This window comes from Tupaia chinensis, unplaced genomic scaffold, assembly GCF_000334495.1.
Source record: "Tupaia chinensis unplaced genomic scaffold, TupChi_1.0 Scaffold000418_1, whole genome shotgun sequence".
Taxonomy (NCBI): Eukaryota; Metazoa; Chordata; class Mammalia; order Scandentia; family Tupaiidae; genus Tupaia; species Tupaia belangeri.
This window is the reverse complement of record NW_006159923.1, coordinates 1871383-1884162: the sequence shown is the minus strand read 5'-3', so window position 1 is coordinate 1884162 and position 12780 is coordinate 1871383. Positions and strand designations below refer to the sequence as shown.

The 12780-nt window shown below is 46.3% G+C and overlaps 1 protein-coding gene across 1 annotated transcript in view; it reads left to right on the top strand.

The window, feature by feature from the left end:
- The window catches only part of NOL4L (nucleolar protein 4 like), a 102897-nt gene that overhangs the window by 34509 nt on the left and 55608 nt on the right, over window positions 1-12780 (top strand). The window lies entirely within an intron of this gene.

The window sequence follows — 12780 nt, the reverse complement described above, 5'->3', positions numbered from 1 at the left end:
CACCGGGAGATGGGGAGACCGGCAGCACCTCCCTCCGCCTCCCCTCCCTGGAGCTCTGGGAGCAGCGCTAATGTCCCGCTAATGGTTTTAATGGTCCTCATGGCAGCACGAAGGGCCCTCCATTGTCCAGCCCACGTGGCAGAGCTCTTCTTTGCCTCCATTAACCTCTGCCGCCCTGTCCTCTCCCGGTCTGTCCTGGCCCTGAATTCTCCCTGGGTCCTGCAGGCCGGCAGGAGAGGTAGACTTGCCTTCCTCAGGGCACATGTGTGGGACCCACAGGGTCCGTGGTCCCCACCCAGGGCTCTGGGGATTCTGATTATTGGCCCATCTGCTCCTGAAAACGAGCCAGACTGCACAGTGCCCTGCACTGTCAGCCAGGATTCCAGCGCACCGCCCGCTCCGATGCAAGCCAGAGCTCCAGAGCTCCCGGGAGTCAGGCTGACAGTACCAGCGCCACCTACAGACTGGGTGACTGTGGGCAAGCTGCCGTACCTCTGTGCTTCTTTTTTTTTTTTTTTTTTTTTGAGAGATTTGCACTGTAGGGCGCGTGCGCTCGCCAGACAGACAGAGAGAGACACAGAGACAGAAAGCGAGAAATCCCCCCCCAAGGGGGATGGTCACGCCGCAATCCCTTCTCCTCCATTCTCCTCTCGGGATCTTGGGCACGCCCGCACACGCGCCCGGCGTGAGTTTTAAGCCACCGGGTCCGGGACACAAACCGCAGTCGACTACGTGGGAGTCCAGCAACATAGCCATTACACTAACTGCTGGTTCCCAACCTCTGTGCTTCTTGTTCCTCCTTCCTTACTTGATGCTAATGCTAATAGCCCACACAAAGTGGGGCCAGCCCGTAGTGTGATGAGTGAATGGCTGGATCCCATGTGGCTGACTGCGAGATTGCAGTCCTGGCCCTGTCGGCTTGAAAATCATGCGGGCATGTGTGTGTGCGTGCCCAAAGTGTCAAGAGGAGAATGGAGGAGCAGTGATTATAGTGTGGCCACCTGTCTCGGGGGCGACTTCTCACTTTCTCTGTGTCTCTCTTTCTCTCTTTCTGGTGAGCGCATGTGCCCTGCAGCAAATGGGAAATAAAAATAACACAAAACACCATGCTGGGCACCTAGGAGTATGAAGGGAATCTTAGCAATCATTGCTGCAGCCACCGTGCTGTTAACATTATGCACCATGGTGACCAACAGGTAGTATAGTGGTTAGGGTACCAGACTCCCACATGGCTGACTGTGGTTCAAGTCCTGGCCTTGGTGGCTTGCTTTCTCACTTTCCCTGTGTCTCTCTGTTCAAATTAAAAAAATGATACTAATAAAATAATTCTTGGGAACCAGCAGTTAGCGTAATGGTTATGTGGCTAGACTCCCATGTAATCGATCGTGGTTCGCGTCCCAGACCCGTTGGCTTAGAACTCACGCCGTCCCCATGTGCTGCGAGCCCAAGATCCCGAGAGGAGAATGGAGGAGAAGGGATTGTGGCATGACCATCTCCCCCTGGGGGGTGATTTCTCGCTTTCTGTCTCTATGTCTCTCTTTGTCTGTCTGGCGAGCGCACACGGCCTGTAGTGTGAGAAAAAAAAAAAAAAACCTCACCAAAAAAAAGAAAAAAAAATAATTCTTTAAAAAATATGCACCGTGGTTTAATGGACACATGCACGGCCTTGCACAGAAGATCAGGGCCATTGAGATGGATAAGACGGTGTGGCTGCTGTCCAGGAGCTCCTAGCAGAGGGGACCAGACAGCCACGGAGCTGTAACCAGGACAGACGGAGAAAGGAGGAGGGGCTAGAAACCTGCCAGGCTGGTCAGGGGTTACTCGCTTATCTGTAAAACGGGATTTGGGATAGCAGGGCCAGGGAGGGATTCTGAGGGGCAGCAGCTGAGTAGGACCTGGGGGTAGGGGGCCCAGGCAGGGCCAGAGCCAGTCTCGGGCACGGAGGAGGGCAAGAGGCTTGGAGCAAGGGCCTTCGCTGGAAGCCAGGCTGACAGCTGCTGCCTGTCAACACTGGGGGTTCGGCAAGGAAGGGGAGCAGGGGCTTTCTCAGGCTCCAGCACCCTAAGTGGGAAACTCCACATTCACTTTTCCTAGCAATGCTGGTAACTACAGGTACCATGAAATGTGCCATTTTAACCTCTTGAGGTGTATCATTCAGGGTCGCACAACCGTCACCACCACTTCCCACTTCCAAACATTTGTCATCATCCTAGACAGAAACTCTGCACTCAGGAAGCAGGGATCCCTCCCCGCCCCCCAGCCCCTGGCATAACTCTTTCCTGCTCTCTGTCTCTGAATCCGGCTGTTCGCATCCATGGAATCACATAGTAGTTGTCTCTTTGTGTCTGGCTGTTGTCAGTCGGCGTAATGTTGTCAAGAGCCCTCCATGTCATGACATGAGTCAGAATCTTCATGTTTTCTTTTTAATTATTTGTTTGATTTTATTTCTTCATTCATTTATTTTAATTTTACCAGAGACAAACAGAGATAGAGAGAGAAAGTGAGAAAGCAAGCCATTGAGGTCCGCAACTTGAACTGTGGTCGACCACGTAGGAGTCTCCAACATCTTACCCACTTCGCTGGCCCCCTTCATTCTTTTTTTTTTTTAATAATTATTTCTATTTCACTTTATTTTTATTTATTTATTTTAATTTGACCAGAGAGGGACAGAGTGAGAGAGAGAGAGAGGGAAAGTGAGAAAGCAAGCCTCTAGGTCCAGGACTGAAACCACATGTGAGAGTCCAGCGCCCTTAACCACCATGCCACCCGCTAGCCCCCTTCATTCATTTTTATGGCTTAATAATATCCCATTGTGTGGATAAACCACATTTTCTCCCCCTTTATGTCTTGTTATGTTTTGTTTTGTTTTAGTTTGCTATAGGGTACATGCACTTACTGGAGACAGAGAGGGAAAATGAGGAAGCACCATTGGGGGAATGAGCACGCCGCAATCCCTTTCCCTCCATTCTCCTCTCAGGATTTTGAGAATGCATGCACGTGTGCCTGGCATGTTTCTCAAGCCACTGGGTCTAGGACTCAAACCTCGCTGTTGGCCATGTGCTTAAGCACCATGCCTCCTGCTGGCCCAAACCACGTTTTGTTTATCCATTTGTCTGTTGATGGACATGGGAGTTGTTCCTTTTTTGGCTAATCCCATTCACTTTTTAATCATTGTCTTTGAGCCAGGTGTAGGGCAGGGAGAGATGAAAGCAGAATCTGTCCCTTCTCCCTCGGAGCTCTTCTCCCTCTTTCTTTTCTCATGAACCCTCTCAACCTCTCTGTGCTCAGAAGGACCCCAGGAAAACAGGCAGTCTTAGAGGGGAAGCACAGTTCATGAGTCACAGCGGGAGCCTGTCACTTACTCTAGGAGCGCCTGACTCACAGGGTTCCTAATGCGAGGAGATCTCAGCAGCGCTGACTTGGATCACTAGGTTTAGGAACCTGCTAGCTGTAATGATTTCCTTCTTCCCTTTCCCAGACTGCCCTGCAGCTCAGGTGAGGTGAGAGTTCAGGGGAGAAGCAGCAGAATGGACACTTTGCCACATCTCCTGCTGAGCCTCTGCCTGTGTAACCTTTGCTGGTCTCTTAAGGAAGCAAAGACACTGATGTGTTTCTGTCTCTGTAAAGTTGAAGAATAATATCCATAGAACAGATATAGAATGTAGAACTTTTTTTTTTTTTTTTTTTTTTTGAGAGAGAGGTTTCTGCTATAGGGCACATGCGCTTTCCTGATAGAAACCAAAGTGAGAAATCATCTCCCGGGGGCCTGGCCATGCTGTAATTCCTTCTTCTCCATTCTCCTCCTGGGATCTTGGGCACTCATGTGCACATGTCTGGCATGAGTTTTAAGCCACCAGGTCCAGGACTCGAACTGCAGTCGACTATATGGGAGTCTAACAACGTAACCATTACACCATCTGCTGGTCCCTAGAATGTAGAACTTTTAAAGCAGTAGAGAGAAGGAATACATCTTGATCAGTCCAGCAAGAGAGATCAAGGGGGGAAGAAAAGAAAACCAGCCCAGCCTTGTAACACAGTTGGCAGCAAACTGAAGTACAATACTGGAAGGTTGACAGGTTTGAATATCCTGCCTGCTCAGCCTCAAACACACTGGGCATGTGTGTGTGCCCAAGATCCTGAAGAGTTGGAGGACTACGGAAAGGGAATTTCAATGTAATGTGACCCTGTTGAAGATATTTTTTCTGTCTCATGTGCATGGTCTCTATCATGAAATTTTTAAAGATGAAAAGCCACTAAAAAGAGAGATAATAAATAGAAACAAGCTAATAGGAACAAGACCAAGCACCAGCAAATCACAATAAATGTGAATGGGTTAAATTCTATGCAGAGTCAACAAGACTCAGACAGGCTTGTAGAATTTGTATTTATTTACTCAAGTTCATTTCTTTTATTTATTTTATGAGAGAAAGAGACAGAGATAGAGAAATACTCTCAACAGGCTCTTATCAAACCATGACTTCCAATTCCGCTGCCTTCCACGTGTGCTCCCACTATTCTCAAGTCAACCCAGGAACTGACTTCCAATTCCTCAGTCTTCCACATGGCTTACAGCATAGCAAAGTGGCTTCCTACCACCTGCAACACTGTGGCTGGACCAGGCAGGCTTTTTTTAGATGGTAAAATCCAACCAGTTGGTATTTACAGAAGCTGTTGTTTTTAATGACACACAAAGAAAATGAAAACAAAGAAAGAGGGAATAGTGCCATTAATGTAAAATGGCTGAATGTTCAAGACAAAAAAAAGCATTAAGTAGGGCAAAGTGGGATATTTTATGATAACCAAAGGCATAGTATCCCAGGAAGATTTCAGAGCCTCCTGACCTTGGAGGTCTGTCCTCGGGGGAGGTTGGGGAGGTCGGTTGGTCTGGTTGTACATAAAGAGTGCCTTATGCCTCACCATGAACGGCAGCAGCTTTCTTTTGCAGCCCTCAGCATATCTTTGCTAACATCAGTCTCCTTTTACTGTTTGCAGTTTATGCTACTGTCTTACAATAGCCACTTCTCTAAAGCAGTCTTTCGACTTCAGGCATCTGTGTTTGCTCTCTGCAATAGATGGGGTGGTTTGCTCTCTGCAATAGATGCTATAACATTTAATGGGAATGTGGAGGTGGCTGCTTTAGCTGCCTAGATTTTAGTCCCCTGTCCTCTCTCCACTGGGTTCACCTGCTGAGGCTTGTAAAGAGACCACTTTCCCAGTTCCCAGCCTCCTGCCTTTCTTTCCTGCTGCCTGCCTTCCTGACCCCTGGCCTTGCTGGTCCCCACTGGCTTCCTTCTCCTCTTTTATATCTTGCCTCCTCTCAGACAACCTCAATAGGCCTGGGATCAGCCTTCCTGTTCCTTGTTACGTGGCTGAGCCACGGGGGCCCAGCCTGCCACCTTGAGAGAACAGGAAAAGCCTGGAATGCCATCAGCCACATTTTCAAGATCTGAGAACCTAGAGCCCAACCTTTTCCTGTCTCAGTAAATCCTTGGCACTGTGGAAGGTTTGTGCTGCAGCAAGAAAAACAAGAAGCAACTGAAATACTGACCTTGATCAAGGCTGCTGTTTGGATTTCTCTAGGCAGAGTGTGATCCTTGGAGCATTTCCACCATGAGAGGACATGCAATTGGGTAGCTGCTGGCGGTCCTACCCTGCACCCCTCAGACTCTCTGCCATAGCCCTGGGCAGCTCACCCTCAGAAATACCTTCTCAGCTGCGGGCCCTTATCTTTTTGTTGTTGTTTATTTATATTCATTTTTATCATCAATTGAATATACTTTAAAAAATTGATCCTTCCTTCTCTTCCTCTCTCTCTTTCACGTCTTCCATAAGCAGGATAGAGAGAAAGAGAGAAAGGGAGAGAGAGAACCTCCAACAGAGTCCTGACACCCCCAGCCTCAGCCAGCCCCAGATCATGGGCGCACACATACCTGACAAACTCAGGAAGTCTCCAGATGTGAACCTGGGACCTTCCCCTGTGGGTCAGCCTCCCAGAGCATCACACTTTACACTGCATCACCATCCAGCCCTAACTGAATACATCTTTTCACAAATCACATAGGAGAGCGGATGATGTGTATGTGTGTGTGTGTGGGGGGGGGGCTTAAAAACTCACACACACAAGAAAACAGCAGACTCTGTCTTGACCTCCCTCCTTCAGTTTCTACTCCTGAGTGACAGCCTCTTTTTTCCCTTATCTTTTAGCTGTCTCTGCTGGTATTGGGTTGTCGGAAAAGTCATGACGTATTTTTCTATGCACCATGATTTTTCCGACAACCCAATATTTACATCCTAGTCTGACAACATTGTTTATATCACCAGTCCTGGACTTTTCAATTCAGACTTTTGTTGTTGTTTAATTATTTCTTACAGTAGAAGATAAAGTACACTCCTATAGTCTCTCATAAATACACTTACTATTTCTTCTTCCTCTGTCCCTCAGTATAGCTATACTTCCCTACTTATATAAATCACCATTCATTATTTATATTATTATGACTGACTGTGCACATATTAGTCATAGCTGACTCAATTAGCAAACTATGATTACATTTCCTTTTTTCTGATTGCCTGGAGTTAGTCATTGCCTCTTTTTTCCTATCCTTAGCCCTTTATATTTTGATCTTGCTCTATACTGTGGTGTGTTTTATCATTTTTCCTTTTTAAAGATTATTTAATTTTACTTATTATTAGCATTGTTTTTTAATTTTCTGCAGGGCACATGTGCTCACCAGAAGGAAACAGAGAGAGAAAATTAGAAAACAAGCCACCAGGTCCAGGACTAGAACCATGCATGACTAGCCATGTGGGAGTCCAGTACCTTAACTACCATGTCACCTGTTGGCCCTGTCATTTTCATTTTTATAGACTCAGATTTGTCAATTTTTTTTCTTTAATATCTTCTGCATTTGAATCTTAGGAAGGCTAAGATTAGTACTTTTATGGTTTTCTTTCTTTCTTCTTTTTTAAATTTTGCCAGAGGGTGTGTGCACACTTGCCAGAGAGAGACAGAGACAGATACAGAGATAGAGAGAGAAAGTGAGAAAGCAACCCTCGCCCCATGGAGGATGGTCATGCTGCAATCCCTTCTCCTCCATTTCTCCTTCCTTTAGAGATTTTGGGCATGCAAGCACAAGCTCCAGGCATGTTTCTCAAGCCGTTGAGTCCAGGACTCTAACCACATGGTCAGCCCTGCAGGAATCCAGTGCCTTAACCTCTGTGTCACCTGCGGGCCCTGTTTTTGTTCTTGTTATTATTGTTTTATTTATTTATTTTTTGAGAGAGAGATTTTCGCTATAGGGCACGTGCGCTCGCCAGACAGACAGAGAGAGACATAGAGACAGAAAGCGAGAAATCACCCCCCAGGGGGCATGGTCATGCCACAATCCCTTCTCCTCCATTCTCCTCTCGGGATCTTGGGCACGCACGTACACACGCCCAGCGTGAGTTTTAAGCCACCGAGTCCAGGACGTGAACCGCGGTTGACTACGTGGTAGTCCAGTGACATAGCCATTACGCTAACTGCTGGTTCCCATATTGTTGATTATTTTTAAAGAATTACTTAATTTTACTTGGGACCAGCAGGTGGCATGGTGGTTAAGGCGCTGGACAGTCCCACATGGTCGATCAGGGTTCAAGTTCTGGACCTGGTGGCTTGCTTTCTCACTTTCCTCTCTCTCTCTGTGTGTGTCTATCTCTGGTTAAATTAAAATGAAGGAATGAATTAATAAATAAATAAATCTTAAAAAAAATTAAAGAATTACTTCATTTTACTTATTATATTTTTTAATTGGATGAGAGAGAGAAAAAGAGAGCAAGCCATCAGGTCTAGAACTCAAACCACGATTGGCCATGTGGGAGTCCAGCACTTCAACCACCATACTACTTGCCAGCACTCCCCCCATTTTTTTTTTCTTTTACACCATCTGTGAGAACAGTTTTAGATTTACAGAAAAACTGAGAATATAGTACAGAGTCCCACAGCACCCCCAACACACATAGTTCCCTTACTATTTTTTAAAATAATTTTATTTAACTTTATTTATTTATTATTAATTTATTTATTTCAATTTGACTAGAGACAGGTAGAGTGAGAGAGAGAGAGAGAAAGCAAGCCGCCAGGTCTGGGACTCGAACTGCAGTTGGCCATGTGAGAGTCCAGCATCCTTAACCACCAAGCCACCTGCTGGCCCTAGTTCCCTTGCTATTAACATCTTACATAATATGATACATTTGTTATAATTAATGAACCAAAATGGATACATTATTATTAACTAAAGTGACAGTTTATTTAAATTTCTGTAATTTTAACTTAATGTTCTTTTCTACCTAAATTTCCATCCGGGATACATTACATTTAGCTGTCATGTCTCTTTAGGCTCCTCTGGGCTATGACAGTTTCTCAGGCTTTCCTTGTTTTTGATGACCTGGGCAATTTTGAAGAGTAACAGTGTCGTGTATTTTACGAGATGGTTTTCTCAATCTAAAACATAACTTTTTAAGGGTTATTAGGACAGTGGCTACAGACGTAGAGTGCCATTTTCATGACATCATATGAAGGGTGCATACTACGGATGTGGCCCATCACTACCCATGTGGCCTTGATCACAGCTGGCTCTGCTGATGTCTGCCTTCACAGTTACTCCTCGCCCCCTCTCCGTACTGCACCCTTTGGAGGCCAGTTACTATGCGCTTCCCACAGCTCAAGAGTGGGGCGTTACAGTCTCAAGGAGGGCCTGGAGGGAGGTCGAGTGCCTACATAAATTATTATTATTTTATTATTATTTTCTTTATTTTTTTAAGAGATTTTTGCTATGGGGCACATGTGCTCATCTGAGAGACAGAGAGACAGAAAGTGAAAAATCCCCAGGAGGAAGGCCATGCCACAATTCCTTCTCCTCCATTCTCCTTCTGGGATATTGGGTATGCACACATAGGCATGAGTTCCAAGCTACCAGGTCTGGGACTCAAACCACAATCAACCACGTGGGAGTCCCGGACATTAACCACCACACCACCCACTGTTCCCACCTACAGAAATTATTTAAAATTCTTGTGCATGGGAGATTGGTCCCACTCTCCACATTCATTAATTTATTCAGTTATATTTTTATATCAGTGTGAATTCACGACTGCTTTGTACTTTGGGTTATGATCTAATACCCCTTAATTCTTTCCCGATCAAATGGTTCCAGCTTTGGCCATCGGGATTTTGGGCATCCAAGCACACACACCCAGTGTGATTTTTCAAGCCATTAGGTTTCATGGCTTGTGTACTCCTTTGACATACCCCCATCGATGTTTGGGGGCTTGTTTCTTGTTTTTTTCTTCTTCACCTGACACTGTAAGAGGCTTCAGGTTCAGCTTGCGTATTTCCTGCGCCAATCCTAGAAGCCGCCATTTCTCCAGGGAGCTCTGATTCCTTTCATTAGAGAATCAGGTGTTAGGTGTGCCTGTTGCTACGGGGGTGTCTTTATTTTTTTTTTAGGCCTTCTCAGCTGATAGAACAAAAAATATATACATATACATGTTTTCACTTTCATTTTTTATACTTAATTATTACTATTATCATTGTTATTGTTATTATTTTAATTCACAGTAGAGGGGCCAGCAGATGGCGTGGTGATTGGGGCACTGGACTCCCACGTGGCCAAATGCGGTTTGAAGCCCAGACCTGGCAGCTTGCTTCCTCACTTTCCCTCTCTTTTTCTCCACTGATTTGAATTGTCATGTCATTTAAAACTTAATAAATTCTCACCCAAAACACATTCTATTTCTATTCAGTCCATTGGTGTCTTTAACTATTCATGTGCCAGCACCATACTGTTTTTTAACGTAATTTTTAAAAAAGAATTATTTATCACCATATTGTTTTAAGTATTAAGACTTCATAATGTGTCTTAATATCTAGTAGGAATGATTCCACTCTCATTGGACATTGGACACCTTTTTAAGTTTCACTGGCTTGGAAAAAGATGAACTTTGAAAAAAAATGTTCAGGGACTAGCCAGTGGCATGGTGGTTAAGGGGCTGGACACTCCTACATGGCTGACCACAATTTGAGTCCTGGACCTGATGGCTTGATTTCTTATTCTCCCACCCCCATGCTGTGTCTCTATTAAAATAAATGAATGAATAAATTAAATTAAATTTAAAAAAAAATTCTTTTAAAAATTTCTAAAGTAAAACAAATGTTTAATGGCTAAAACTGCATCCCCTTCTTGGTAGGGAGAAGCCCTTCAGAGGCCCCGCTGATGTGATATGGGAACGTTAGCGAAGGGCTTTGACACAGGACTCTTCAATTGGTGTGACAAATAGGTAGATGCTGAGCCAGGAGGACTGCGATCCCGGCATTGGAATTTGGGGGCTGTGACCGTCAACAGTCCAGAGTTCCCCATTCTTGTAAAGATGGTGTCCAGTGACTGGACCAGCATTTAGCATAATGGCTATGTCGCTGGACTCCCACGTAGTCGACTGCGGTGTGCGTGCATGCCCAAGATCCCGAGAGGAGAACGGAAGAGAAGGGATTGTGGTGTGGCCATCCACCCTGGGGGGTGATTTCTCGCTTTCTGTCTCTCTGTCTCTCTCTGTCTGTCTGGCGAGTTCACGTGCCCTATAGCAAAAACCTCTCAAAAAAAAAAAAAAAAAGATGGTGTCCAGTGAAATACAGTGGAGTACTTCTAAACTCAGGAGTCAATGGTTTGTCGGAATCCTCCTTTTTGAAAAGACAAAAAGAGGTCCAGGGGACCAGCAGTTGGTGTAATGGCTATGTCGCTGGACTCCCATGTAGTCGACTGTGGTTCGAGTCCTGGTCAGGGTGGCTTAAACTCACACCGGGTGCATGTGCGTGCATGCCCAAGATCCCAACAGGAGAATGGAGAAGTGATTGCAGTGTGGCCATCCCCCCCAGAAAGCAGGGTGATTTCTCGCTTTCTGTTTCTCTGTCTCTGTCTTTCTGGTGAGCGCACACACCCTACAGCAAAAACCTCTCAAAAGAAAAAAAAAAAAAAAGAGTCCCAGAAAGCTCATTGGTTGTCCAATGTTCTTTCTTTTCTTTTCTTTTCTTTTTTTTTTAAGAATTATTTTATTGGGACCAGCAGTTAGCATAACTGTCTCTGTCTCTCTCTGACTCTCTGGCGAGCGCACACGCCCTGTAGCAAAAACCTCTCAAAAAAAAAAAAAAGAGAATTATTTTATTTAACTTTATTCATTTATTTTAATTTGACCAGAGAGAGACAGAGCAAGAGTGGGGGTGTGGGGAGTAAGAAAGAAAGCTGCCAGGTCTGAGACTCTAACTGTGGTTGGCCATGTGGGACTCCAGCATCTTTAACCACTACGCCACCTGCTGGTCCCACCAACATTCTTTGTTATAAGACGTTATTACGTTATCAATATCTGTTATTGAACATCTCAGGGTGCTTGCTAGAAGCTTGCTGCTATTTCTAAATGCTCATAGAAAAAAAAGCATTTTCATTGTTTTTCCAGGGCAGCTGGGGTGTAAAGGGTCTGTATCTTCTCCTGCCTCCCTGAAGCTATATGGGAAAGAAGTGGAAAACAACAAGGGTTGACCTGTAGCCTAGTGGTAAAGGGAACTGGATCCTACATGGCTGAGTGCACAGTTTGAATCCTGGCCACCCCGCCAGGGTGGGTATCTGTACTGGGTATAGACTCTGGGTATATGTGTGTGCATGCCCAAAATCCCAATAGGCGGGAGAGATGGAAGAGAAGGGATTACAGAATGACCACGCCTACTCCCAACCCCCCTCCTCCCGTCTCTCTCTCTGGCAAGCACGCATGCTCTTGTTTTTAGAAGGGGAAACAGCCAACATCCTGCTCAGACAGCCAGGGGCCTGCTGGAGTTAGTGGATCCCCCAGCCTGAATAGTCACTCTTCCCTGCAGCTCCTCAAGGCTCAGCCCCCTTCTGGGCTGCAGTCGTCCACCCCCATACCTGTGAGGATGCCAAGGTGGCCTTTCAGCTTCATTATCTGGGGGGCAAATGCACACCACACCCGTAATTTACTGGTGGGAGCAGGAGAACTGTCTGGTGCGTGAGCAGGAGTCCTGGGTGCGGCCTTGCCTCGGATGCTGTACCTGTGCTGAGAAAAGCCAGGACCAAGGTCAGGAGCTGCTCCCCAGGCTTCTGCAAATGTGGAGGTGGCCACTGTGTATCTCAGAGCTCTTAACTGTAACCACCCAGCTCTGTCTCTAAGGACGAGAGAGATCCCGCAGGAAAGGAGGTGTCTTTCCGGGCTGGGCCAGGAAGGAGTGGCTGGAAATCTCCAGATGGTCCCTGAACTGATGGCCGACCTCATGACCCCGACTCTGGGCCCAGCCTGCCTGAGACACAGAGGGGACTTGTGAGCTTGTGGCGACAACATCCTGTTTCGTTTTTGTTCTCTTACTACTAAACTGCTCTAACTCCGCTTTTCAGGTGCCTCTTCCACCCAGACCTAGTGAGCTCTTTGGGGGAGGGTGACGTCTCCAGCCCTCACTGCTTTCTGTGTCTCTATGTTTTGAGGATAAGACCTTGATGGCTTTGTGAACCTGGATGTGGCCCCACCCTGACTCCTGTCAGCCTGAGGGGTCCTTGTCCTGTGGAGCCCAAACAGGTCTGGTCACCCCAGCTGCAGCTCCCCGAGACCTGACTGGCTCTACAGTGGGTGGGCCGGGGCTTTGTAACCAGACCTGAGGATGGGGAGGGTTCAGACGCTCTAGCAGCTGACGTCTGGAGATCAATTAGAGATAATGGCTTTGGGTGGACTCGAAGAAGCTGGCCAAGC